The sequence below is a fragment of the Pongo pygmaeus genome, chromosome 9 (assembly GCF_028885625.2).
Source record: "Pongo pygmaeus isolate AG05252 chromosome 9, NHGRI_mPonPyg2-v2.0_pri, whole genome shotgun sequence".
Classification (NCBI taxonomy): domain Eukaryota; kingdom Metazoa; phylum Chordata; class Mammalia; order Primates; family Hominidae; genus Pongo; species Pongo pygmaeus.
The window spans coordinates 80230918-80256514 of record NC_072382.2 but is presented as its reverse complement, the minus strand read 5'-3'; the positions used below and the strand labels follow the sequence as shown (position 1 = coordinate 80256514).

The following is a 25597-nucleotide window of genomic DNA, read 5'->3' as shown; positions in this document are numbered from 1 at the left end:
GCCAGAGGAGGGGGGACTAATTCTGACTCAGGTTGGTGGGAGAAGCCTTCCTGGAAGAGGTGTCATTGGACAGAGAATGAATAGTCAGGGGTCCATTTGTGTTCCTGTTTCTGCATAGTTTGTAGCTCATATTCAGTGCAGAAATGGGGAGCTCAGCAGAAAGCAAGCCCAACCCAGTTCTATGGGACATTCAACCTGTTTGCTCTCTGGTCATAAAAAATTCATGCCAATTAATTTAAAACCAGATGACAGGAAATGGAAGCCTAGAGCTTTAGAAAGACACTAGACAACAGCTTCGATTAGTGTCCAGTACAGTCACGTTGCCACTTTCTCCCACTTCCCCTGACCGGGTTGGGATTTTATACTCATTTGCAGTGGCAATGGCATTCCTGGGTATTAGGTTATCAGCCTTTTCTATTTCCTCAGTTACTATTTTGGATCGTTGAAGAAAGAATCACGTTCAGTTCATATTTTCAAAATGTGGTTTTAGAAATTATGCAGTTTTATACCAAAGCACTCTTTTGGGAATGTAAATAAGTATCAATATAATCTAGTCACTTTACGGAAAAGCTGAGGACAATGTAACAAAACAGGATGACCCTGCCTGGATTTGAAAACAACTTAATTGGTGGCCAGGTGGCACAGAATTGCATATCTGGGGTCTGAGGAGGGGGATGGAAACTGAGTGTGCTCCTGGGGCACTGGGGTGGGTTAGAAGCAGGCAAGCAGGGGCCCAGTCCCGGCTCCTTCAGTTACTAGCTGTGTGACCCTGGTGACTTTCTTGACATAGACTAAGTGTTAGGCATTTTTACGATTTCAGCTTTCAAAGATGAAAGACTTCAGTTCTGAAGTCACAGTGCATTGAAGGACTTCAGACCAGCTCCCCAAAGTGTAGTAGGGGCACCACTGGGAGTTGGCATAGTACATGGATGAGCGTTTTCAACTCCAAAACTAATTTATTTTAATAAATTGTGTGTGTGTGTGTGTGTGTGTATAGCACCTCACACCTATGACTTCCTAGATATTGTCCGAATGGTTTTAATGACAAATTCCTTTATGTTGTTAGCAACGTTGTTACAGAACCTATCTTAGTGGCAAGGTTGCTTTTCATAGGAGAGAAAGGGCAGAAATAGAGAGCTACAGAAACATTTTTTGAAAATTATTTAAAAATATAGTTAAGAAAAAATATGAATTCATTTGGAAAAATTAGTAAATGATAGTAGAGGTGACACATGGATATGGCAAAAATATGAATGGGGTACCAAAATTACAGCATCAGGCCTTAGACAGCTCGCTGAGCCTTGCTGAGCTGCAGTTTTCTTGCCTATAAACTCTCCCAGGGTGGTTATAAGGATCATGAAATCATATCTGTAGATATTATTAGCTCAATAGCTGTCACATAGTAGGGACTCAAATATATGAGTTTACTTCTCTTTTCCTTAGCCTTGCTTTTTCAAGTTAAAAAGGGTATCTGTGATCAGTCGGTCCAGTTTCCCTATTTTTCAGATGAGGTAACTGAACCTAGACTAGGGAAAGACCAGTCTGAGGGCTCCAAAAGTTGCTCACTTCTCACTCTTCTGGGCTCAGGTATGGACAGTGCCTGTCAGAGACCTGACCACACACCTGGAAAGGCCTTGGGGAAACTGATGAAAAGGATGGGAAGGAAAATGAGTTAATAAGGGCAATGGTCAACTGTCATGGCCTAACACAGGTGGCAAGAGAGGAAAATCATGGCTGGCATGGTGCTTTTTCATATAGTATATCTTGATAGCCTCTGCTCTGAAAAATGGTAAACTCTATGTATAGAAGAAAAAAAAAAAGAAAAAAAAAAGCCCAAATTGTTGGACATGAATGTGTTGAGATTGTGGCCCTTTTCTTTGCTTTATTTCTCCTGGTATTTTTAATGGTCTTTTATATTTTGACATCTATGAAAAATAAAAAGTGCCCAAATGATTGGAAGGCTGAATTTTCTGTGCTGAGAGTTGGGCACCATCAGCGAGCGTCCTGCTTGACACATAACTATTAATTATCATGCTTAATTTATTATTGCACTTCATTTTTTTAGTTATTTTGCAGCCCCTGACCACTCACAGTTTTCCCACTTACCTGGAATCATAAGTAGTTGGTAACCAATTCTAGGCATAAAACCGGTGATGCGTTTTAGTCCAGCGATCTCAAGGAATCAATTGTGTTTGTCTTCTTGTTTTGCAGATGGAAAAACTGAGAATCAGAGAGGGCTAGTGATCTCTCAGACACTTGGTCAGTAGGTAAGTAATGATGCTGAAAGTGAACCCAAAACAAGATATGCTTCTAGTCTGCACGACCTAACCCCTGCCAGACCCATTGTCCCAGGCTTGTGACTTTTCTGTTTTGTGCAATTCAGGTCAGTATTGCATGAGTCAGTAAATAAGATGAGCCAGTTTGAGGCATTTGAGTATTACTTGCACTTGTGACTTCTGTTTGTTCCCAGTGTGGAGTTGACATGTTTAACAGGTGAGTCTGTGAAGTCCTTTTAGGCCATATATGGCCGACATTGGGTCTTTGTCTGGGAATAGTGGGGCTTATTGAAAACTGGTCCATGCTGCAGTTGTTGTGACACTCACTCTCCCTTCAATAGACCCAACTCTTTGGTACATCAAGAACAGAGAGCTCTGGACTAGTGTGGTCAAGAGTTCTGGGCTCAAGTCCTGCAATGACCTGCTCTGTGACATTAGGCAAGCCACTTAACTCACAGATTCACTCATTCTGCTTTCTTTCTTTCACACTGTTTTTCCCCAGGGTATTTAGTCCCAGCCTCAGCGCTGGGCACTGAGAACAAGATAAATACAACATAGGCACTTGAGGAGTTCACAACCCAATCAATGAGTTCCTCCATTTTCCCATTATTGTCTCATTATGAGAATTTCTAGCATCTGCTTTGGGGTATACAGTTTGAAGGGTACTTTGTGATCTTTCCAACAACTCTATAATGTAGAAGGAAGTTGTTCCTGCCATTTTGCAAAGGAGAAAACGATGGCTGAAAGAGTGGGCCAAAGCCATACCTTGAGTAAGGGTTAGAGCTAGGCTTGAAACCCAGATTTACTAAATCCAAAATATTTGTTTCTAATAACAGCAGACTGTTCCACCTGGTAGTTGTAGCATCCAAATGGTCATTGTTGCATTCTTCCCCTTGGCAGTGAGTATCATGTTGGGGAGATTAGCAGCACTCTGGTGGTGGGATAATTTTCTGCAAGGGATTCTTTTCTACATCTAGCTGATTGTTCCAGAAAGCAATGTTTTCTCCGCCTGAGAGTGAAGGCAGCTGTGAGCTCGCAGTAAGCTGAGAACCAAGGGAAACCTGCTCCAGGCCCAGGGCTGGCTCTACCAAGTGTCTGGGATTTAGCGTATCAGAGAGAATTCACCATGGGTGGAAGGAGTGACACAGCCCCCACCGCCCGCCCCCTTCTTGTGCAGTGACCTTGCTGTAAAACTGCTGCTTTTTTACCAAAGCTTAATGATCCTGGACTCCAAGCATGGTATCTTCTGCTTTTGCTGAGTTGTCTTGCCTCAGGCAAGACACAGAGAATGCTGTGGATTAGAGGCTATGCTCTTTGTTTATGTGCATGACAACTCGTTGAGGATGAAGCTCTAGGGTTCCCTCAATGTCTGGAATTTCAAAAGGTGCATGAATGACCTCAGTGATCTGGCTTTTCTGTCTCACAATATATGTGTATGTTGCGAATTGTGACCGTGGTTGATGTAGATGCACCTAGAATGCTGTAAAGTACATGATACGCAGCTTTTGCGGGAATGTGACTGTGAATGTGTGGGGTATGGGATTTTTGGGGAGTGTTGGGGAGTGTGTGTGTGTGTGTGTGTGTGTGTGTGTGTGTTTAATCCCTAGGAGGCAATTCTTATTTAAAAAAAAAAAAAACCACTTATGGGTGTAATTTTTCAACAAGACCTAGAAATGGGCTTTTAATAAGCCTCATTAAACTCTTTGATTACTAGGGGAGGCCAATCACTCTTTCATCTTGGCTCAGATCACAGCTCTCCCTTGCTCTCTTCTTTGGGGTCAGACAAAAATGCCTGCTATTCATATTGGTCTTTCCAAAGCCTTTTCCCCTTCACCTGCCCTCTGCAGCCCCTGCTCCCACCCCAGTGCTTGTCTGATCTCTTTGCTTCAACCTCAGCACAGACAGTGCTGGTGTCGGGACTGACAGATGATAGCTGCAGGTGCTCCTGGAACCCGAGTGTCCCATGTCTTGAGTTGTCGCGGCAGGACACTTAGGGTCTTTGTTTAGGAAGCACTTTGAGCTGGGAGAGCTGGGGCTCCTTCCTTTCCCGGGGTGGGGGTCACTTACTACTGCAGGCTCTCAGCAGAATTGTGTGTGTGCAAACCCTTTCCTTCACAGGTTGAGTTTCCCCTTGTCTGACATGGGAGGAGGTGAAGCTCTGTTGAAAGGCAGGTTTTGCCCTGGACTGCCAGTATTCTGCCAGGTCTCCTGAGGAGAGCTGGTTCCCAGAGTGATTATCTTTCCTGAGCCAAGAGCCAGGTGCTCAGTGACAGGAAGAGAGGTAGGCTTAGCAACAGGCTTATCAAGCCCTACTACAAGAATGTTCATTCACGTAAACAGGACTGGGTTTGTGCGGTTTTGTTCCTCTCTGGGCACCGTCTCAGTTCTGTGGCTGGTGTGTTCTGAGCAGGAGTACCTCTGCTGCTTCTCAGAGGCAATGCACTCCCTGCGGTGTGGGCTCCTGTCTGCGTCATCCTTGTGCATCCCACAGTAGCAGCACGGGGTTGAGTGTGCAGAGGGCCAGCCAGTGTTTGTGGTCTACATAGAAGATGCTGGCTCCAGGCAGCAAATGCCCACTTGGGGTATCCATGCTTTGTATAATGGAACATGCCTGCATTTAAGTCTTGACTTAGCTTCTTTTTTTTTGAGACAGAGTTTCACTCTTGTCACCCAGGCTGGAGTGCAGTGGCAGATTCTTGGCTCACCGCAACCTCTACCTCCCGGGTTCAAACGATTCTCCTGCCTCAGCCTCCCAAGCAGCTGGGATTACATGCAACCGCCGCCACCTCCCCCAGCTAATTTTTGTATTTTTAGTAGAGACAGGGTTTCACCATGTTGGCCAGGCTTGTCTCAAACTCCTGACCTCAGATGATCTGCCCACCTCATCCTCCCAAAATGCTAGGATTACAGGCACAAGCCACCGTGCCTGGCCCCCAACTTAGCTTCTTACTGAACCAGCCTACTCACCTTCTCTGTGAGATTGCAGAAAACTGATGTTGAGGGTGTGTCCTGCACAAGCGTGCTTATTCAAGGGCTAGTGGAGGCTAAAAACCAGCCTGCATTCCACCTGCCAAGCCATGTGTCCCAGAGGGGCTACATCTGCCCAGAAGAAGAGACATCTTTTTCAAATTCATGCAAAGTCAATAACGGGGCTGGTAGTAGCCTTGTTTCTTTCAGCCTCAATTTCTTCATCATTTATCTAAATAGGCTGTAGGGATGATTTGTGATTATCCATAAAGTATAAGTGACACATAGAGACTGATAAATCATAGTGGTCATTAGTAGCTGTAATTGTAGCAGCAGTAGTAGTAGTAATGATGTCAGTAGTGATAATGCCTTATTTTTGTAGTGCTTTATATTTTGCAACGTTCTTTTGTATTTGATTATTTCATTAGCCATGCATTAAAGACAGGACTAGGATTGCTCTCTCTGGGACAAAGAGAAATATGATGTGACTTGCCTACGGTCAGCCCCTGAAGGCCTGACCTGGAGACAGCATACGCCATCCTGGCAATGATGTGAGGTTAGGATATGCAAAACTGGGGATGCTTGGAAGAGCTCAGAACCTCTTTCTGCCTACATGTCCATGCCCATTATCTACCTTGGTCCTGGAGAGCCTGCCCTATTTAGAACATTCTGCCTGGTTCTTGCCAGAAACCCCATTGGTGTGCCAGCCTCTGGTCCCTGTGGCTGCAGTCATTGGCTCAGAACGGGGTCCAAACTGGGTAAGCCACTGAGCATCAGAGCCCTGCCTCACAGCCTAGATGGACATGTTTCCCGGGCCTTCAAAGCCACCCAGACAGACTCTCTAGGGTTGGGGAACAATAGCCATCTCGCATGCATTTTCCAAACACCCCTTAGTCTCTGCACTTCAACTCTAGCCAACAGACATTTATGAAGCACCTACCATATACGAGACACTCTGGTGACATCTTACATACAATTTTTTCCTAACCTTTTTTTTTTTTAAGGGGCAGTGTTTTGCTCTGTCACCCAGGCTAGAGTGCAATAATGTGATCACAGCTCACTGCAGCCTCGAACGTCTGGGCTCAAGTGAACTTCCTGCCTCAGCCTCCCGAGTAGCTAGGACCGCAGGCATATACCACCATGCCTGGCTAATTGTTTTATTTTTAGTAGAGATGGGGTTTCACTGTGTTGCCAAGTGTAAGCCACCATGCCCATCCTATTTTTTCTAACTTCTGTACCTATTTACAAGATGAATAAGTGTCAGAGAGTTAATTAACATACCAAAGATTTCATAATTATTCAGTGGTAATGCTGGGATTTGAACTCACGTATTTAGACTAGAAAGCTTATGCACTTACATAAAGCATGTAGCACACAGTGGCTAGCAAAAAATGGTTGTTACCCATTAGTGATAGTGTTTTAAAAAGTGATTATTAATAAAGTACTTACCATCCTGCATCCTAACTGCTAGTTCTCCTGTGGTCCTTTCCCATTGGACTGTGAGGTTTCTGAGGGCAGAAACTGGGAGTCTCAGCCCTTAACAGGGTACAGGGTTTATAGCAACTGATTGATAAATGAATGACTAACAATATTGACAATGGCTACATGGCTATTTGCTAGGCATAGTGCTAAGTGCCTTATATATATTATTTTAATTCTCAAAGCAACCCTATAAGATAGATACTATTATTAAAACCATTTTACACTAAAGAAAAGACCTTAAAGAGTTTTGAATAACTTTCCCAGGTTGCATAGCTGGTAAGTGGCTGAGCTGGGAATGGGACCCAGCTTGACTGACATGAAAGCTTGGTGCTTAATATCTCACCCAGATATACTGGCCTCCTGCAGGTGTTCCTGCATGTGCCCTAGCCACAGCCGATGCCCATGGCTCCTTCAGAGAATTACTGGAAAGCTGTCATTCAAATCCATTGCCTTCTAATGCAGGGCTATGAGAGGTTTCCATTTAGAAGAGACAAAGCTGGTGAAGGCTGGGAAGCTGTAGTTATGTATGAAAGACAGCATGAAAAGCCACTGGTAGAATTAGCAAGAAAAGGGTGACTTCCTGGGGAACAAACCCAATTTGTAAGACATAAGTAGGGGCAAAATCAGCCTCAAGAGGTACAATCATTTGGGCTCCATGGAAAACAGTGGGGAAATGTTTCAGTGGAATTTACTGGGAGTATTTCTTGAGTTTGGCAAGTCCACTACAGCATGCTCATTGGTGGTCGACGACAGGAGAAAGGGGAGGTCTTGGTGCATTGCTCTCAAGGGAGGGCTTTTGCTTCTAGTGCCTTCCCCCAAGACCTCATGGACCGGTGACTTGTTTCATCATGTGGAACTTCATCTTATGCAAGCTGAAGAAATGGTATGCCAGTTTCATTGCTGCAAGATAATTGACCCCTTATGACTTCATCCAGACGGTAGCAGCAACATGTGCTCTTAGTGAAAGACCAGCAGCTGGGAGACACATTTGAGCTGGGAAAGAGAGGGGCTTGGAGTGGCTCTGGACTACCTAGGCAGGACTAGGATTCTGATCCCTGACTCCTGCCAGCACCAGGGCTCCATTTGCATGAATCAAGGCTGTGTGCTAAGTCCTGGGACTGCAGTGAGGGTGCTAGTGCCACCTCATCTATAAAAGCTAGAACAGGAACAAGTGCTTGGGGAGACTACATATGAATACTCGTTGGCAGAGGGAGAAGTATGCTGATTAATAGCACAGTGACCTATCAGAGCCTTCATGGACTTGTCTTTGGGTGGAACCAGGGCTTTGCCCTTTTGGAGGCTGGCCCTGTACACTGGAGTAATAATACTGGGCCTGGAAGCTGGACACTGAAGGCACTTACTTCCCCACCTCCACCCCCTCGCCCCAGCAATGGCTTTTAAATCATGCTCTGCAGGGCCCTGAGAGGTTAATGAAATCCTCTCTGGGATTTCCATAGGAGATAGGCAGATTTCCTGCTGACTTCTAGGCCCCCACCCTGCAGATCCTCTACTCCCTGTTTGCACGGTGGGCTTCCTTGTTGCCAGGGTGGATGTTTGGCTGGCACACACCCCCATGACCATGCTGTTTGATTGTAGCCGATGTCCATTCTCATTGGCAGTGTGCCTGTACCACAGCAGTTATTAAATGTTTTGAATTTTACTCTTGTTTGCAAACCTTCTTTGGACAGAGGAAAACTGTGCTGTTCCATGCCAGCTGCATCCTAACTTAGGCACATCATACCAGTGATCAACCTTCAAGCCACTGCTACACAGAACTAAAGCAGTTTTGTTGTCTTTGAGAAGGGTTTTCTGTGCTTCCCCATGCATCCTAGGGTCACAGAGTCACCTGGATGTCACCAATCCACATGGCTATGTGGGGTTTGGCTATTTGTTTACTGCCCACCTGCCCCCACCACCATCACCACTCCACCCAGAGCCACCACAGCAAAAACCCTGGTTTTCTTGCAGTGGCAGATCTGAAAGCTGGAGTTTGTCTTTTCCATCCCAGCCCCTGGCCTGTCTCTTTAGGAGGCAGATAGCATGCTTCATTGCCTGCCTGTGGACCTGGCTCCCAGATTCACTCAGCTGTGCCTTTACAAACAAACAGCTCTAAATGAGCAGGATGTGCCAGCTTTTCTGGGAGGATTCCTTATGAGTACCTACTATGTGCTTTGCATTCATTCTCTCATTTAAATGTCACACCTTTCCCTGTTTGGTGTCATTCCAGTTGTACAGATGAGGGAACACAGAATAAGCCACTTTCTCAATATTGAGTTTCCCATCAATAAAATGGTCCAAAGAGGAACAAGACAGTCATTTGTTGTGGTGGTATCAGGGATTCTAGCACTGGATGGTTAGATCATCTTTGGGATTACAGGATTCTCATCAGTGCTTGTTCCAGGATCTGATCACCACCCGCCGGATACTGCAGTGATACAAAGGGAGGGATGGTGAGGGGAGTTCCTGAGCCACTTCCATTGTTTTCTAGAAATCACACACTGATTTCTAAGAAAGCAGCAGAGGTAGACACTTTCTGCCTGTGACTGGATTGATCGGATGCCAAAAAACCCAGATTCTAGTCTAGGTTCTGCAATAAGTCTTCTAGGTGACTTGGGAAATCATTTAGCCTTTCTGTTCCTTTTGCTCAAAAGAAATAATAACCTTAAAGAGTTGCTATGTTTATAAAATATTACATACATATAAATTGAAAGCATTATGCCAATGAGAGTTATTAGCACATATTCTTCATCCTCCTACTGACACCTTTGATCTATAATGATTTTAAAAAGTGAGTCACGGATAAATGCTATCTCTTCTAGAGTTGGAGTCTGGGAGGAGAACTGACTGAGAATGAGAGGAATAAAGCCAACCCATCATTTATAGAATAGAGAGCCTCCAAGCCAAACTAAAGTAGAAACTGCTGGGAGCAGTGGCTCACGCCTGTAATCCCAACACTTTGGGAGGCTGAGGTGGGTGGATCACCTGAGGTCAGGAGTTCAAGACCTGCCTGGCTAACATGGCAAAACCCAATCTCTACTTAAAAAAAAAAAAAAAAGAAGAAAGGTAGAAACTTACCTCTAACCTAGGCAAAAGAGAAGAAAGAATCGATAACTTATCTTTGAATTACCTTGCCACCAAGGGAAAAAGAGAAAGCTAATGGATTACAAATTATTCCCCTTGGTTAACGTTGAGTCTTCCTTTGTTGAGGAATAAGTAAACACAGATGACAAGCTACTAGCTAAGCAGAGACAGGTATAGTTTGTGCAGGAATGGCAAATACTTGATGTATTAGGTTGAATTCTCCAGAACCAGACTCTAGGACAGAGATTTGCATGCAGAAAGTTTATTGGAGCATGCTCTTAGGATCAGCACCTGTGAGGGAGTAAGGGAAGAAAGGGACGAGTTGAGCTGCAAGGTAATCACAGCAAAAATGTCAGCTGATTCCACAGGGAACTCTGGAGCTGGGATGGTCTTCAGATGTCTCACACTGAGCCAAAGGGAGTTGGCCTTGTTGCCCGCTGCAATGACAGCTGTGGACTGCCCACAGGTGACAGCTCTCTTGGGCTGAAGACCATTCCTGGAGACTCAACTGATACCTGTCAGCAGCCAACAGCAACAGTCCCTGCAGCTGGAGGAATGAATGTCTCAGTCCCAAAGGAAGTAGTCAGGGTGGCACATCACAGCATTAAGTACATTTGGCCTGTGGGCTGCCATTCTTTTCTCCCACTCCCCTGCAGACACCACTGTTGAAACAACTCTCTACCGCTGCATTCAGATGAGGGCTCAGAATTTTTTCAAACACAATACTTTAGATAAACATTATCAATCACCTGGAATTTGCTCATGAAAAAGGACCCTATTTGCTACCTTTGCCCTCTACATGTGTAGGAAACATTTATTGATGGTGTCATAATAAGTCTTGAGTTTTATGATTGCTCTTTCAAGGTCAAACAGTTGGCAAACCTTAGACAATTCCCTGTATGTCTCCTGGGAGACAAGATTTTCTCTTATTTTTCCTTATGATGCCCTCTTACCGCACTTCATTCAAGCTCTGACTTATTTTCCCCTTACCCTAGTAAATGCAGTTTTCCCTATGGTTCATTTTTTTTTCTCTTTTTTTATTTACCACACACTCTCTTGTCATCTCACCCATTCTTATTTCAACCAGCAGTCCACCTTAGATATCCCTCCTTCCCCCTAGTTTTATATTGCCAATCATCCGCTAAATCTGTCCACCTGCTTAGCCCCTCTAGCCTCCATAAAAACAGCAAATTACATTCACATTAGCCAGTAAAGAAGCTGATGCTTAGCTCTCTCAAGATGCTTTTAGAAGATGTAACGTCTTGCAAGAGACAGAGCCGGGCATTATCATGGGTCTGGAGATAAGCTGGGATTTATCATAGGTCTGTTGTCTCCCAAAGCCTGTGCTCTTTCTTCTGTACCTTTGAAATATTTGTTGGGATGATTTCTTCATGAATCCAGATTCTCTTTACTGAGCTTTGCCAGAGTTCCCTGTGGAATCAGCAGAGAAGTCTACATACTTTGATTGTCAATCCCACAGGTCACTGTGAATAACTGCAGAGTGATAAGTTACTTCACCCCAGTGGGTGAGTTGGGGACATTTCTGCTTTCACTGAGCAGAGTATAGAGTGCTAGGCATAGCCTGGCTTTTAAGTCTACTAGCTTACTGTTTCATTTACTTCTGAAGATATTCCAGTGGTAAGGAGACTTTGGGATCACAAACTCACTGTCAGGGTCTAAGGGTTGGGGAGACACTGAAGCCAAGTAATGGGCTGGTTATGGCTTTTGATAAATGAGAACTGTGGTCAGTCCAGCTGGCCAGGTGCCAAAAGCCTAGCAGTTTCACAAGGGGACCAACCTGGGTTTCTGTGCTGAATGCCTGTTCCTATATCTACCATCCTTCTCCTTCAAGGAAGAGGTATTTGGTAAAGAGAGGTCTCTTGGTTTTAGCTGAGGGCCAATTCCATTGAAACCAAGATCAATTAGGCTGTTGGGGTTCCCACTGAGGCCCCTATTCTGTACCAGATATTCAGCTAAGTATCCCACGCCTTCATCCTTAAGGTGTGGGCTGATGTGTTTTTGGTGTTGCTTAAATAGCAGACATGGGCCCCACAGCTTCCTGATGCAGTGTGACTTCTGAGCTCTGACAGTTTGTTGATTCTACCCTCTGCCCTTGAGACAATGACTTTTTTGCATAGGGAAGAATCTAGAATCCTCATGATGAGTAAAAGATGGGCTGATTTGAGTCTTCACTCTCTTTTTTGCTACAGATTTGCTATGTGATCTTAGACAGTCACTTGACCTTTCTGGTCCTCAGTGTTACCTCAGTGTCAGTGTTGAAAATGGCCATTATAATGCATCAAGCACCCTACTTGTTGGGGAACCAGGAGTATAATATAGGTGCTCTATAAGTGATGCATGTTTCCCTTCCTCACCCCCAACTCATTACTTAGTGAGGTCTCTGAAGAAGTGTTTACTAGACATTCATGATCTACAGAACATGGATATTTCCTCAAGGACTACATTAAATCTTTGTCGGATGACCCAGGGCTGGGTGGGTCTGGGGGTCATCATCTGGCACGCTTTCTCACTGGACCCTAAGGAGACTAGGTTCCATACCCAATACTTTCTACCAGCCATGATGTGGAGAAGATTCCTCTTCATTTTCTGGTACTTCACCTATTCCATCTTCCTTTCTAGTGGCATGTAACCAAGAATGTTCAGAAGAGGCCACCAGGGCAGAGTGAAAGGCATCCTGCCCCATGTGCTGGTTTTATAAAACCAGAACACTCTCATGACCTCTCCAAGACTTAGTCTTCTCATTTATAAAGTAGGGCAATACTGCTTTCCTTAGTAGCATTCTCTGAGAATTGCATGTGATAATACACATGAAAGCACACTTTGCAACAAACATATGCCAATGAAAAATTCTGTCTCCTGTGAGTTTTTATTTCTTGGTCTGGCCCCTTCACCAATAGCTCCCAACACAAGTTCCTGAATGTATTTGGTCTATGCAGACAGCTTATCCAACATGCTATTTGCGGCTATCAAGTTTCCTGATGAACTTTTAAAATTTATTTATGTGTTTGTTTTCCTCTCTAAATTCCAAAATGTTTAAGAATGAGGTCCAATCTTAATTCATCTATTTCCCAATTATGTAATAGATGCTCCATAATTGTCTGAGGAAATAAATGAAGATGAAAGAAAATTAGAACGATGGGTACCTGCTTCATATCTGCTTATGTAATCCTCACACCAGTCCTGTAAGGTTTGTGTTATTTCCACTTCTATTTAAAAAAAAATTTTTTTTTGAGACAGAATTTCACTCTTGTTGCCCAGGCTGGAGTGCTGTGGCACGACCCCGGCTCACCGCAACCTCTGCTTCCTGGGTTCAATCAATTCTCCTGCTTCAGCCTCTCGGGCAGCTGGGATTACAGGTGTCCACCACCACACTCAGCTAATTTTTTTTTTTTTTTTTTGTATTTTTAGTAGAGATGGGGTTTCACCACTTTGGCCAGGCTGGTCTTGAACTTCTGACCTCAGGTGATCCCCCCGCCTCCACCTCCCAAAGTGCTAGAATTACAGGTATGAGCCACCATGCCCATCCTATTTCTACTTCTAGAAAACAAAAATTGAGGCCAAACATGAAGCCACTTACCCAGAATACATAGTAACTGGTAGAGCAAGGGATGATGGCCTTAGACTCCTGGACTCCAAAGTGAGTGCTCATATTCTCTACTTCATTTTCTCTGGCTCTCTTTCTCTTTTTTTCACATTATTATTGTGCAAACAACATGGAAACAATAATAAAAAAAACCAGAAATACAATCACCTTTCATTGCACCACTTCTAGCAAGTCAGCTGTTTCCATTTTTTCCACATTCCCTATAGCCTCTTTCTTGCATATGTTTTCTGTAGCAGCATTACTGAGATATAATTCACGTGCTATAAAATTTACCCTTTTAAAGTAACATTTCAGTGTTTTTTTAGTCTATTCACAGAGTTGTGCAACCATCACCACAATCTAACTTTAGAACATTTCATCACCCCAAAAAGAAACCCTGTGCTCATTAGCAGTCATTCCCCATACCCTGCTTCCCCCTAGCCCTTGGCAACCACTCCACTAATCTACTTTCTCCCTCTTTATGGACTTGCCTGTTCTGAACATTTTATATAAATGGAATCATACAAGATGTTGCCTTTGTGTCTGTTTTTTGTTGTTTTTTTTTTTTCACTTAGCATAATGTCTTCAAGGTTTATCCATGTTACAGCATGAATCAATACTTTATTCTTGATACACCCACACCCATATCCACCCACACACACACATACCATATTTTGTTTATCCATTTATCAGTTGATGGGCATTAGGGTTATTTCCATTTTTAACTATTATGAATAATGATGCTATGAACATTCATGGACAAGTTTTTATGTGGACATAAATTTCAGTTCTTTGGGGTATATATCTAGCAGTGATATTGCTAGGTCATATGGCAACTCTATGATTAACTCTAGGTCGTATGGCAGTTTTTAGTAACTGCCAACCTATTTTCAAATATAGCTGCACCATTTCACAATACCACCAGCAATGTATGACATTTCCAATTTTTTTACATCCTTTTCAATACTTTTTATGTCTTTTTTATTTCCTTGTGGGTTCGAAGTGGTATCTTATTGTAGCTTTGATTTGGATTTCCCTAATGATGAATGATATTCAGCATCTCTTTTTTTTTTTTGAGACTGAGTCTTGCTCTGTTGCCAGGCTAGAGTGCAGCGACAAGATCTTGGCTCACTGCAACCTCTGCCTGCCTCCCAGGTTAAAGCAATTCTCCTGCCTCAGCCTCCCAAGTAGCTGGGACTACAGATGCCCACCACCATGCCCAGCTATTTTTGTATTTTTAGTACAGACAGGGTTTCACCATGTTGGCCAGGATGGTCTTGATCTCTTGACCTCGTGAAATGCCCACCTCTGCCTCCCAAAGTGTGCTGGGATTACAGGTGTGAGCCACCGTGCCTGGCCAATATTCAGCATCTTTACATGTTCTTATTGGCATTTTTTTCTTGTCTTCTTTGGAGAAATATTTATTCAAGTCCTTTGCCTATTTTTTAATTTGGGTTTTATGTTGTTTATTGTTGAGTTATAAGAGTTCTTTATATATTCTGGATACAATTATCTGATATATGATTTGCAATTTTTTCTCATTCTGTGAGTTGTCTTTTTACTCTCTTGATAATGTTCTTTGAAGCACAAAACTTTTTCATTTTGAAAGAGTCCAATGTATCTATATTTTTTCTTTTGTCACTTGTGCTTTTGGTGTCACATCTAAGAAACCATAGCTTAATCTAAAGTAATGAAAATTTATTCCTGTTTTCTATTAAGAGTTTTATATTTTTAGATCTACACATGGATCTATGATCCACTTTGAGTTAATCCTTGTATTTTGTGTGAGGTCTGGAGCAAACTTCATTCTTTCGCATGTGGATATTCAGTTATCTTGGCATCATTTCCTGACAAGACTTTCTTTCCTTATTGAATTGTCTTGGTACTCTTGTCAAAAATCAAATGACTATAAATGTGAGGGTTTATTTCAAGACTCTAAATTTGATTCCATTGATCTATATATCTACTCATATGCCAGTACCACATTATCTTGAATACTGTAGCTTCATAGTAAATTTTGACATTGAGATGTGGGGTTCCTCCAACTTTGTTCTTCTTTTTAAGGATTATGTGAATATTCTGTGTTCCTTGCATTTCCACATAAATTTCAGGATATACTAGTAAATATCTACAAAAGAAAATCCAGCTGAGATTTTGCTAGGGAATACATTAAATCTATAAATAAATTTGGGGACTATTTTTATCCAAACAATATTAAATCTCCCAATCCACAAACATGAGATATCTTCCCATTTATTCAAGGCTGCTTTAATTTCTTTTTAATCTGTTTTATAATATTTAGTATACAAGTCTTTCACTTCTTTTTTTAAATTTATTCTTAAATACTTTATTCTTTTTGATGCTATTATAAACAGAATTATTTTCTTGATTGCATTTTTGGATTGTTCATTGCTAGTGTATAGAAATATAACTGATTGTACATTGATCTGGTATCCTTCAAACTTGCTGAACTTGTTTATTCTAATAGCTCTTTTGTGGGTTCCTTAGGATTTTCTATATATAAGATCTTGTCATTGGTGAGTAGAGAGAGTTTTATTTCTTCATTTCTCCAATCTGAGTGTCTTTATTTCTTTTTGTTAACTAATTTTCCTGGTTAGAACCTCCAGTACAGTATTCAAAGAAGTGATGAGAGCAGTCACCTTGCCTTGTCTCTAATCTTAGGGGGAAAGCTTTTAGTCTTCCACCATTAAGTACAATGTTAGATGTGAGTTTTTTGTAGATGGCCTCTATCAAGTTAAGGATTTCTTCTATTTATAGTTTGTTGGGTTTTTTGTCACGAAAGGATGTTAGATTTTGTGAAATGCTTTTTCCATGTCTAATGACATAATCGTATGGTTTTTGTCTTTTATGGTCTTAATGTGGTCTATTACATTGATTGGTTTTTGTATGTTAAACCGACCTTGAATTCCTTGATAAATCCCACTTGGTCATGGTGTGTAGTTCTTTTTACGTGTTGTTGGATTCAATTTAATGCTATCTTATTGAAGATTTTTATATTTTTATAAAAATTTATACTTTTCTATTTTTGGGAGATATTCATCTGTACTTGTGTGTGTGTGTGTGTGTGTGATGTCTTTGTCTGATTTTACTATCAGAATAATTCTGGTCTCATAGAATGAGTTGGGAAGGGTTCCCTCCTTTTGTATTTCTTGTAAGAGTTTTATAAAGAATTTGTGTTAATCTTGACTGTATTTTGGAAAACTTTAAAAGGTGGTGATAAGAACAAGGCTTACTACAGCTAACAGTTATGCCCTATCATGTGCTTGCATCAGAAAAACAACAACAACAACAACATCCTACAAATGCCAGAAACAACACTGCACTGAAGCCTGAAAATTTCCTTATGGGCAGGGCAGTGAGTCTCTGGCCATCATGCCAGGCAAGGTGCTTAATACTGGGGACCCAGCCTGGGATAGAATGCTATAATTCCTGCCTTTTTCCTGCAGTTTTTTTCCCAATTTTAAATATTTCCACACAAATGCCTGAATAAATACTCCATTGAAGCAAAACTTTCTCCTTCATAACAGATAAGAGATTGGCCTCTGGACCACATGCTGAACAAGACCAATGCTTACACCATTATCTCCCCTGGAATCCATCCTGTCCTCCTAGAAAATCAAACTATCCACAAGTATTAATAGCTTGCCATTCAGGTTAACAAAAGAATCGAGTGTTTGTTTTTGTTGTTTTTTAACACATAAAAATGAGGAAAGAATGTTCCTGGCTGAAATTGGTTAGAACAGAGAAGCAAGAGTTTGAGATTGCACCCTGGAAGCCAGCAGTTTTCTCAGCAGTAAAGATAATGATGTGAGTCCCTGAACATTTCTAAAAGAGAGAGTTTTGAATTGTGGCCATTCATTTATTCAGCAGTCACTTCATTAATTCATTCAGCAATGATTTATGAAGCTCCTTTCCTGTGCCAGGCCCTGTACTGGAGTATCTGGTCACACAGAAAAAATCCATCTGGGTCTGTGTTCCTAAGGGCCACCCAATCTGATGAGGGATATTGGACTCTATACAAACAATTGCTACCAAACATGATCAAGACTATAATGTAGGTATAAAGCGGGCCACAGAAATGTAGAGAAAGGAGAGATCATTTTACATCCTTTTCAATACTTTTTTATGTCTTTTTTGTTTCCTTGTGGGTTTGAAGTGGTATCTCATTGTGGCTTTGATTTGGATTTCCCTAATGATGAATGATATTCAGCATCTTTACATGTTCAGAGGAATGTCAGAGGAAATGTGATCCACATGGAATCATGGAAGATGCATGGGAATCTGCCTAGTGGGCCTGTGGGACAGGGCCTTCCAGGCCCAAGCAGAACCAGCAGTTCAGTGAGAACAGAGTCTAACTGCACATTCAGAGACATTCACAAGGGCTCAAAGGTACAGCACTGAATTGGAGAGACCTCAGACGGCGGACCTTAAAGGATCTGCTTTGTGAAGGAGTCTGAACTTTATCCTGGGACATTAAAGGTTTTAATGGTTTGGGACCTTTTTCTAGAACCCAGTTATGCCAGAGAGGCAGAATTGATATGAGATTTGGTGACAAAGGCCATTGTAGCCCTTGGAGAATTGTCCTTAGATGGGATGCAGGCCTCCTGGGGACTTGTCATCAAGCATACCCCCCCAGGGGTCTTATCTTCCCTCCATGGCCCTACAGAGAGCCATCCCGCATCACCAAGAGGTCAGACTAAAAGTTTTTAATTCTGATCTTGACTATGATTTCCAAGCTGGGGCAGATAACTCTGAATTTCACTTTCTCAGTGATAAAATAAGGACATTGATGCCTACTTCGTAGGGTTGTCAGATAAATTAAAACTAAAAAAGCGTTCTCCAAAAACTTTCAACAATCTCCACTGGCCTAAAGATGGACCCATCTCTTATGAAAATAAGACTATCAATGTTGGGAGCTACAGAGACCTGGGTTCAAAGCCCAACTCTCCCAATGGCTGCTTGACCGTAGACAAATCAGTGAACTTTCTGAGTCTCCATCTCCTCCTCTGTGAAATAAAAATGATCATAATACCTCCCTATGGGGATTGCTGAAAGGAGTAAGTATAATGATCACTGTGCTGTTCCTAGGCATATCAGAGGTGCTAAGGAGTTGCCTTTGAGTCTGAATGTGAACAAGGAAGCTCCCGGAAGGCTGAGCTGCATCTCCTTCATCTCTATATGCAGAGCGTAACGCCATCATTTGACGCCTAAAGACAGCCCAGTGTTTTTGTAGTTGAATTCATTTGCAGCTCTCAACCCTTTACTCATTCCAGGTTTCTGTCCAGTGGAAAAATGAATTGACTGTGACCTTTTAGAAATCTAAATAAATCAATGAAGAAAAAATATGTTAAATCATCTCATTTTATGTGTTTATTTTGCCGAGTGGGCCAACCAGGTATTAATTAGTTTGGGCTTCCCTAAGGGAGCAGGCAGGGCCCACAGCTCCTGCTCCCACTAACCCAGCCTGGCTGTCCCAGATTTTCCAGCTGAAAGGTAGACCAGCATCTCTTTCCCACTGGGGAGTTTAACCTGGCGGAGATATGTCCTTAATGATGTTTCATACCCAGGGGCCTCTCAAGAAAAGAGCTTCAGGAGGGTTAATTGGGACAGGTGACTACAGGAGCCACAGGCTCGGAGGCAGGGACATGGAGAGATGGGAATCATGGCCTCCTATGTGTCCTGGGGCCAGGCATGGGTGATTGCAGCAGCCCTAAAGCAGGTGTAGTACAGTCTGTGCTCCGGCTCGCTTCCTTCCCCATGTGGTCCCATGTATGGCATCCACTGCTTCTCCTGTTCCCACTCAAATGGGAGGGGGCCAGCTGAGCAACTTACAAAGCCCAGAGCCAGGCCCTGGAGCTGTGGCCACCTTGCTAGGTCTCCAGCAACTTCACTTAGTGGGTGGCAGGCTCTGGAATGAATGGGATATGCCTGCCCGCTGGAGCCACTTGCTGTGGGGAGATGGCCACAAAAGGAGGAAGGTAGGCCTTTTGGAGCCCTTTGGAGGCTGCAGTGAACTGTGACTTGAGAAGAGAGGGAAGGAGAAGGAAGAGCCGTGAAAACTACAGAAGATTGGTATCCTCAGCTATTAATAATGCTGTAACAAAATACTTGAGGTTGGGTAATTTATAAAGAACAAATTTATTTCTCACAGTTCTAGAGACTGGAAGTCTAAGATCAGGATGAAACAGGTTTGATTTTTGGTGAGGGCTTGGTCTCTGCTTTCAAAATGGCACCTTTTTGCTGCCACATCCTCCAGAGGGGAGGAGCACTGTGTCCTCAAATGGCAGAGGGAACAGAAGAGGCAACAAAAGGGGGCCTAGCTAGTTCCCTCCAGCCCTTTTATGAGGCACTAATCCATTCACAAGGGTAGAGCTCTCATAACCTAACCACCTCCCAAAGGTCACACCTCTTAATACTGTTGCATTGGGGATCAAGTTTCAAAGTGAATTTTGGAGAGGACACATTCAAACCATAACAAAAGGATATTTGATATGCATCTGAAAGGGTGAAAAAGAGCTCACCAGACAAAAGTATGCAGAGGGAAAGTCTTCATAAAGGCCTTGAGACCTGGAAGGCCCTGGAGTCCTGGAGAAATGGGGAGAGGCTCAGTGGAACAGGAATAAAGAGTAGAGAGGCAGTTATGGGGCAGCGGGATAGGACATGAGGTGGGAAGACAGGTTCTGACCCTGGAAGGCAGGCTATAAGGAGTGTGGACATGATACTCTGGGTGGCAGAGAGGCATATACAGAGACCAAGTAAGGTTGGCCTGCAATAGCCCTGAATCAATTCATTACATAATTATTTATGAAGCTATACTAGGTGCTCCCACCTTGCTGGGCTCTGGATATCCAACAGTAAAGAAGTCAGACTTGACCCTGAGAAAGTTTACACTTCATCTCCCTGCCTGCCTGCCTCTCTCCTTAACACCATCTTACCTGTTGCTGCTCTCAGAAGATTGTAAGCTCCCAAAGGACTGTGTTACTCATCTTCTGCCTGGAGTACTCTCTCCAAGGCCTTCTGGGAAGAAGGTGATGAGGAAACAGCTGTGAAAATGAACATATTGACACTTTAGGGAGTTCTGAGATCAGATTGGAAATCCTCCAGATCTGGTGCTCAGCCAAGGAGTCCCTAATGTGGTAAACTTTCAGCTTGTAGAGACCACCCTCCGTGGCCCCAGTGTGTGCCTGTGTGTCTGGGATGTGAGGGCTCTGCAGGCATCTAAAGGTGTAAACACCTGTGCACGTGCCTGCAAGCAGACGTGTGTCTGGGCTCAGAGGTGCATGTTGGGTGCTTCTGTGTCATGGGCCCTGTGCGCTTGTCTGGGTCTGGACATGTGGCCGTGCCTGTGAGATTTCCCTTTAGGCTCTGTTGGTTTCTGGAGGATGAAGAGCCCAGAACCTCACCTTGAAAACAATCCTGTTGTTTGTGATTTCCTGATAGTGACAGTGTCACTGCGCTTGTCTGTCACTCGTGCACATGTACACACATACCCAGCACCACTTGGGAGCCGCAAGCTCTGAGAATTCCTGAGAGACTGCCATGGGCCACTTGAGTGGCTCACTAATGGGCTAGCTTCTTTCCTCAGAGAAATGGTCCAGGAAAGGTTTCTGGAAATGAAATTTCAGTACCAGTTTAACGTCAATAAAATACAACAAAGATGAAGTGGCAAGAATTCGGGTGCTTCTGCTGGCGCTGCTTTGATGGGAAAGCTCTTCCGATGTCTGGAGTCTGGGAAGAGAGTTCTTTCAAGAGGTTCTCAGCCGCTCCCGCTGACTTCCCCATCGCAAGCAGGCCCTGGTCTTTCCTCCTGAGCCTTTAATCACAATGCTGACAGCAAGGTGGACTGCCCCAAAGGCTGCATTTCTCCAGGTGCCAAAAAATAAGCCAGTAGGACAGCTGTCAAATTGACAAATCAGCCCATTTGTCCGGCCAGTCTCATTTTCCTGATGGAGACAAGCTTATAACATTGTGTTTCTAAACTCAATCAGCTATATTCATTGACTCTATTCCTTTCTCAGTGAATAGCCTTGTGAACCCCTTAGGCATCACCAACTCCTAAGTCCCCCTGCCTTGAATCCTTATTGGAACAAGGTGGGAAAATAAGCAATGGAATGAAATCAATACCTACTGTTTCCCCCATGTATTACCAGTCACTCCAGATCTATACGCTCTCTCTCAAATCTGCTTTCTCTTTCTTCTCTGAGTGAACTTGAGAAACCAGGAGGACCTTGTTTGTGCTATGCTGCCTCAGGTAGAATTAGCTTTTTTGTTCTCTTGCACTTTGTAGAAAGGAGTTGCAAGACAGTGAGATCTCAGCAGGAAGGCTGCTTAGGGGGCCTTCTGGTCAGTACATGTTCAGTTTGCTCTCTGCCCTCACCTCATGCCACTGTGCTCATTTCAAGCTGCATTTCTGGGCCAAGATGGTGAGAACTAGCCATCAAAATAAAGAAGACCTTCAGAAAACTATGCAGACTCCAAGAGTCAGGGCCAAAAGCACCTTTGGGGTTTCTCTATCTGCACCCCTATTTTCTAGGTGGAAAAACCAAGGCTCAGACAGGCCTAATAAGTTACTCCAAGTCTGCCTGACAGCAGCAGGCCCCCAGTTCACATCCCCTCACTCCAAAATCAGCACTTTGCTTCCCTGCCCCTAACTATGGACCATGCAGAAGTAGCACACTCACACCATTTTCAAAAGATTTTCTGCCAGTGTTGAAACAAACAGGCCTGATGACATGGTGAAAAGCCAGGGCTTTGGAGTCACAAAGACCTGGGTTCAAATCCCATCTTTGCATTGATTAGACATTGTCAGGGGGCAAGTTACTTTCACTTCTTTGAGCCTCAATGCTTCATCTGTAAAATAGGGATAATTCTACCTCGTCATAGGGTTGTTGTAAAGATACAATGAAATCGTGTACACGAAATCCTTAGCAGTGTTCCTGGCTCAGAGTAAATCGTCAACAACTGTTAGTGCCCCCTCTATCTGGAAGCTGACAAATTCAATTAGCCAGAACCACCCATCCTCATCCCAATGCCCTGCCCATTTCCCAAAACTTCCTGTTCGCAGAATCATAAATCTTGTCTCTGAAAAGGAGCTCCATAAATCACCTGGCACAGTCCCTGGTAGCAGAGCTCTCTCGGTATTTGGCTCAGTGTGTTCCGCAGTCTTTTGCTGGCTCAGCCTGCCTCACTCCTTACTGTAAGCAGAAGAATTCCCACCAGCACAGCCAAAAAAACGGAATAATGCTGTCAGTGGATTCTACAACAGGGCTAATATTAGCTGGGCAGGAGGATTGGGGGTGGGGGTGTACCTATATTTGGAATCTATGTCTTCAGCCCTTTCATGAAGCAGCAGAAGTTGGGGGCATGGGGGGAGGGGGTTATTGCCAGGAGTGGGCAGAGCAGCTGGGCTAGGTCTCCCCTTCTCTCTGTTGGGTGATTTCCTTCTCCCCAGGATGTGGGTGGCAGAGAAAAAAGGCTGCTGGGAGGGAGAGGGGAGGCTGCAAAGGGTACCCCCAAAGCAGCAAGGAGTATGGCAGTGGTAGAGGCCCCCAAAGTCTCCTGTAAGGATGACAGGGCCATTGGAACCTAGCTGTAGAGAGGCCTGGAGGGGTGGGTTCTGTAACCTTCTACTCCAAGATTGGATCCGAAGAACATGTTTCTGGGTATGTCTTCCTGGAGAGGCCTTGGATAAAGGCCCAGGCATCAGCAGGTGCTGGGCCTGCGCTAGGAGAAAGATGCATGCCGGATGTATCCCTAGCAGTAGCTCTGTGCACATTCTCCCACCCCCCTCCAAACATCTGCACTTTCTTTCTCTGCTCTTAAACTCATCTTGGGGCTCCAGTGTCCCCCTCTGTGAACACTTCCTGCCTCCTGGAGACCCTGCTAGCCCTTTTGTGCAAATTAGAAGACAATGCCCTTCCTCCAGGCAGACATAGCCCTGCACTGGGGCCCAAGGCTGGGTGAGCAGAGTGTGAGCTGGCTTTCAGGTCCCTCCTGTCCTCATCTCTTATACAATATGCCATTAGCAAGTGAAGGCCACAGCATACTGTGTAAGTATACTTGGCGACAGCTTTGGGGCTGAATGAAATGGCCAGCGGCCTGAGATCCAGTCTCCTAGGTAGTATAGCAGGATGATTCTCAGCAAGGATCCTTCCCATACTAGGTCTCGATTTTCCTGCCCTTAAAATGAGGAGGGTGGGTGAGATGTCTTCCAGGGTCTCTTTCAGCTTTACAGTCTCTTTATCTGCTTGTTTTTAGGTGGCATAGTGAAAATTAATCAGAAAAGCGTGTGTGCTCTACCTTCCCCCCACATAAAATCCATATGATCCAAAGAGAAATGGAAATTACTTTTGATTTATTCATGGTCTGATGTTCCTGTTATCTGCTCCCTTCTGCTAGGGTCTTAGGCTGGACCAGGAGGCCTGTCTATACAGGATGCTAAGGATTACCTGTCACCCAGGGAGAACCAACTTCTATTTGCCCTTGAGCTGCATCTGCAGCTGTGGCACTATGATGGCCCTGGGTCTGGAAGTTTAACCCAACAAGACTTGGGAAACTTGAACAAGTCTGCAGTGGACTTAATGACTGTTTTCTAGCATCATGTCACTGTTTTGAAATGGTTACTGGGCTGCATTTTCTGTCTTCCTTTTTCTATCTTGGAGAGATGGGCAGGAATCAGGGAAGGCCTGGGGAGTGGAGACAAGGCCAGCAGGAAAATGAGGAAACCAAGGATGTGAGTACCTGCCTGGTGGAGTTGTGTTGCTCTCAATTGGTTTGCTTGTTTGCAGGCCGCAGGGCAGCAGTGTCTTCTCACCTGCAGAGTGCAAAGCACATTTCTGGGCTGGCACAGAAACATGCTTGCCCTGCTTTGCCTACAGGCACCTTTTGCACATAAATAACTTGAAAGCACCAAACTTTGCAGGGGAAATGTTTGCATGTGGCTTGCGTCTGAGAAGCACAGGCACACACACATAAATGTTGAAGGATTAAATACACACAAACACATGCCTGCATATACACACACACACACGCACACACACACCCCTCACACATACCCAGCACCTTCTAACTTCTTTGAGGATTGTTTATTCCCATGAATAGATTTTAACTTGGTGATTTTTAGAGTCAGGGAATGTCAGGGCTGGAAGGAATGTAGGAGATTATTCAGTCTGTCAGAGTTCAAACTTTTACTGACCACAAAGACATCTTCAAAGGAAGTTTTACAGGGATCCAAAGTGTACAAAATACAGAAAAGCAGAGATGTTCTGGATAAAGTGGTGAAGTGAGGGAGGGTTGCTTCCAGGATTCCCCTAAGCACTGTGCGAGAGCCACTGAGCAATCCCAACTCCCTGCAGGAAACTGAGGCCCGGGGAGAAGTCTTCTGGCTAAGGTCACATGGCAAGTGAAGGGTGGGGCCCAGCACCCATGCCAAAGCCAAACTCTGGGGAAACTCATTTCACAGCCAAACTAAGTTGAAAATGCTGCTTTCTTGGTGAACCAAACCAACATCCTCTCTACTACAACAGGCTTCCACTGTTACATGTTTAAGCATTTTTCCCCCCAATTTATAGCAGACTCATCAAATGCCACAGCTGGAAGTGCCAGCTTAGTGGTTTTTAATCTCTCTTCTGCCCAATGCTGGGGTTTCACCAGGGGATAGGAGAGGATGGGTGGCCTGGTGAGCCCTGCCTTCCACTTCACCAGACTAGGTCTTCCCTTAACCATTTTACCAAGATTTCATCTGGAAAAATATAAAGAGGATGCAGGGAGCTACTTTAAACAAAGAAGAAGCTTGAGAAACTCCCATGAAGTATAAACTTCCTCAGATGATCAAATCAGCAACTTGATTTAGTTGATTTTGTGGAAAGACACTGAACTTTGTAAGGAAATTCCTGTATCTTAATTTATTGCAGGACCAGCATGTCATCTCAGCCTTTGCAAATCTGAGAGCGAAAAACGGGATGCATTCTGCAAAAGACCTTCACAAGAATTTGTGAGCAAATTTGGTCCCCAATATGTAACCAAAGGGACCTTCTGCCTTCTGTCCTTAGTCCCTGCCACCCATCTAGGTGTTTACATTTGATGTTTATGTTTCAGGCACTTACAAGCTTGGGTAACTTCCCCACATTAGGACTTCCCTCCTAACATCCTCCTGCTCCACATTTAC

At 43.8% G+C, this 25597-nt stretch overlaps 1 protein-coding gene across 5 annotated transcripts in view; it reads left to right on the top strand.

The window, feature by feature from the left end:
• The window catches only part of TENM4 (teneurin transmembrane protein 4), a 782056-nt gene that overhangs the window by 143615 nt on the left and 612844 nt on the right, over positions 1-25597 (top strand). For all 5 annotated transcript variants that reach the window (XR_010127599.1, XM_063671257.1, XM_063671258.1 and 2 more), the window contains exon 2: positions 2212-2267. The gene's annotated coding sequence lies outside the window, so the exon portion shown is untranslated. The remainder of the gene's footprint in view (positions 1-2211; positions 2268-25597) is intronic.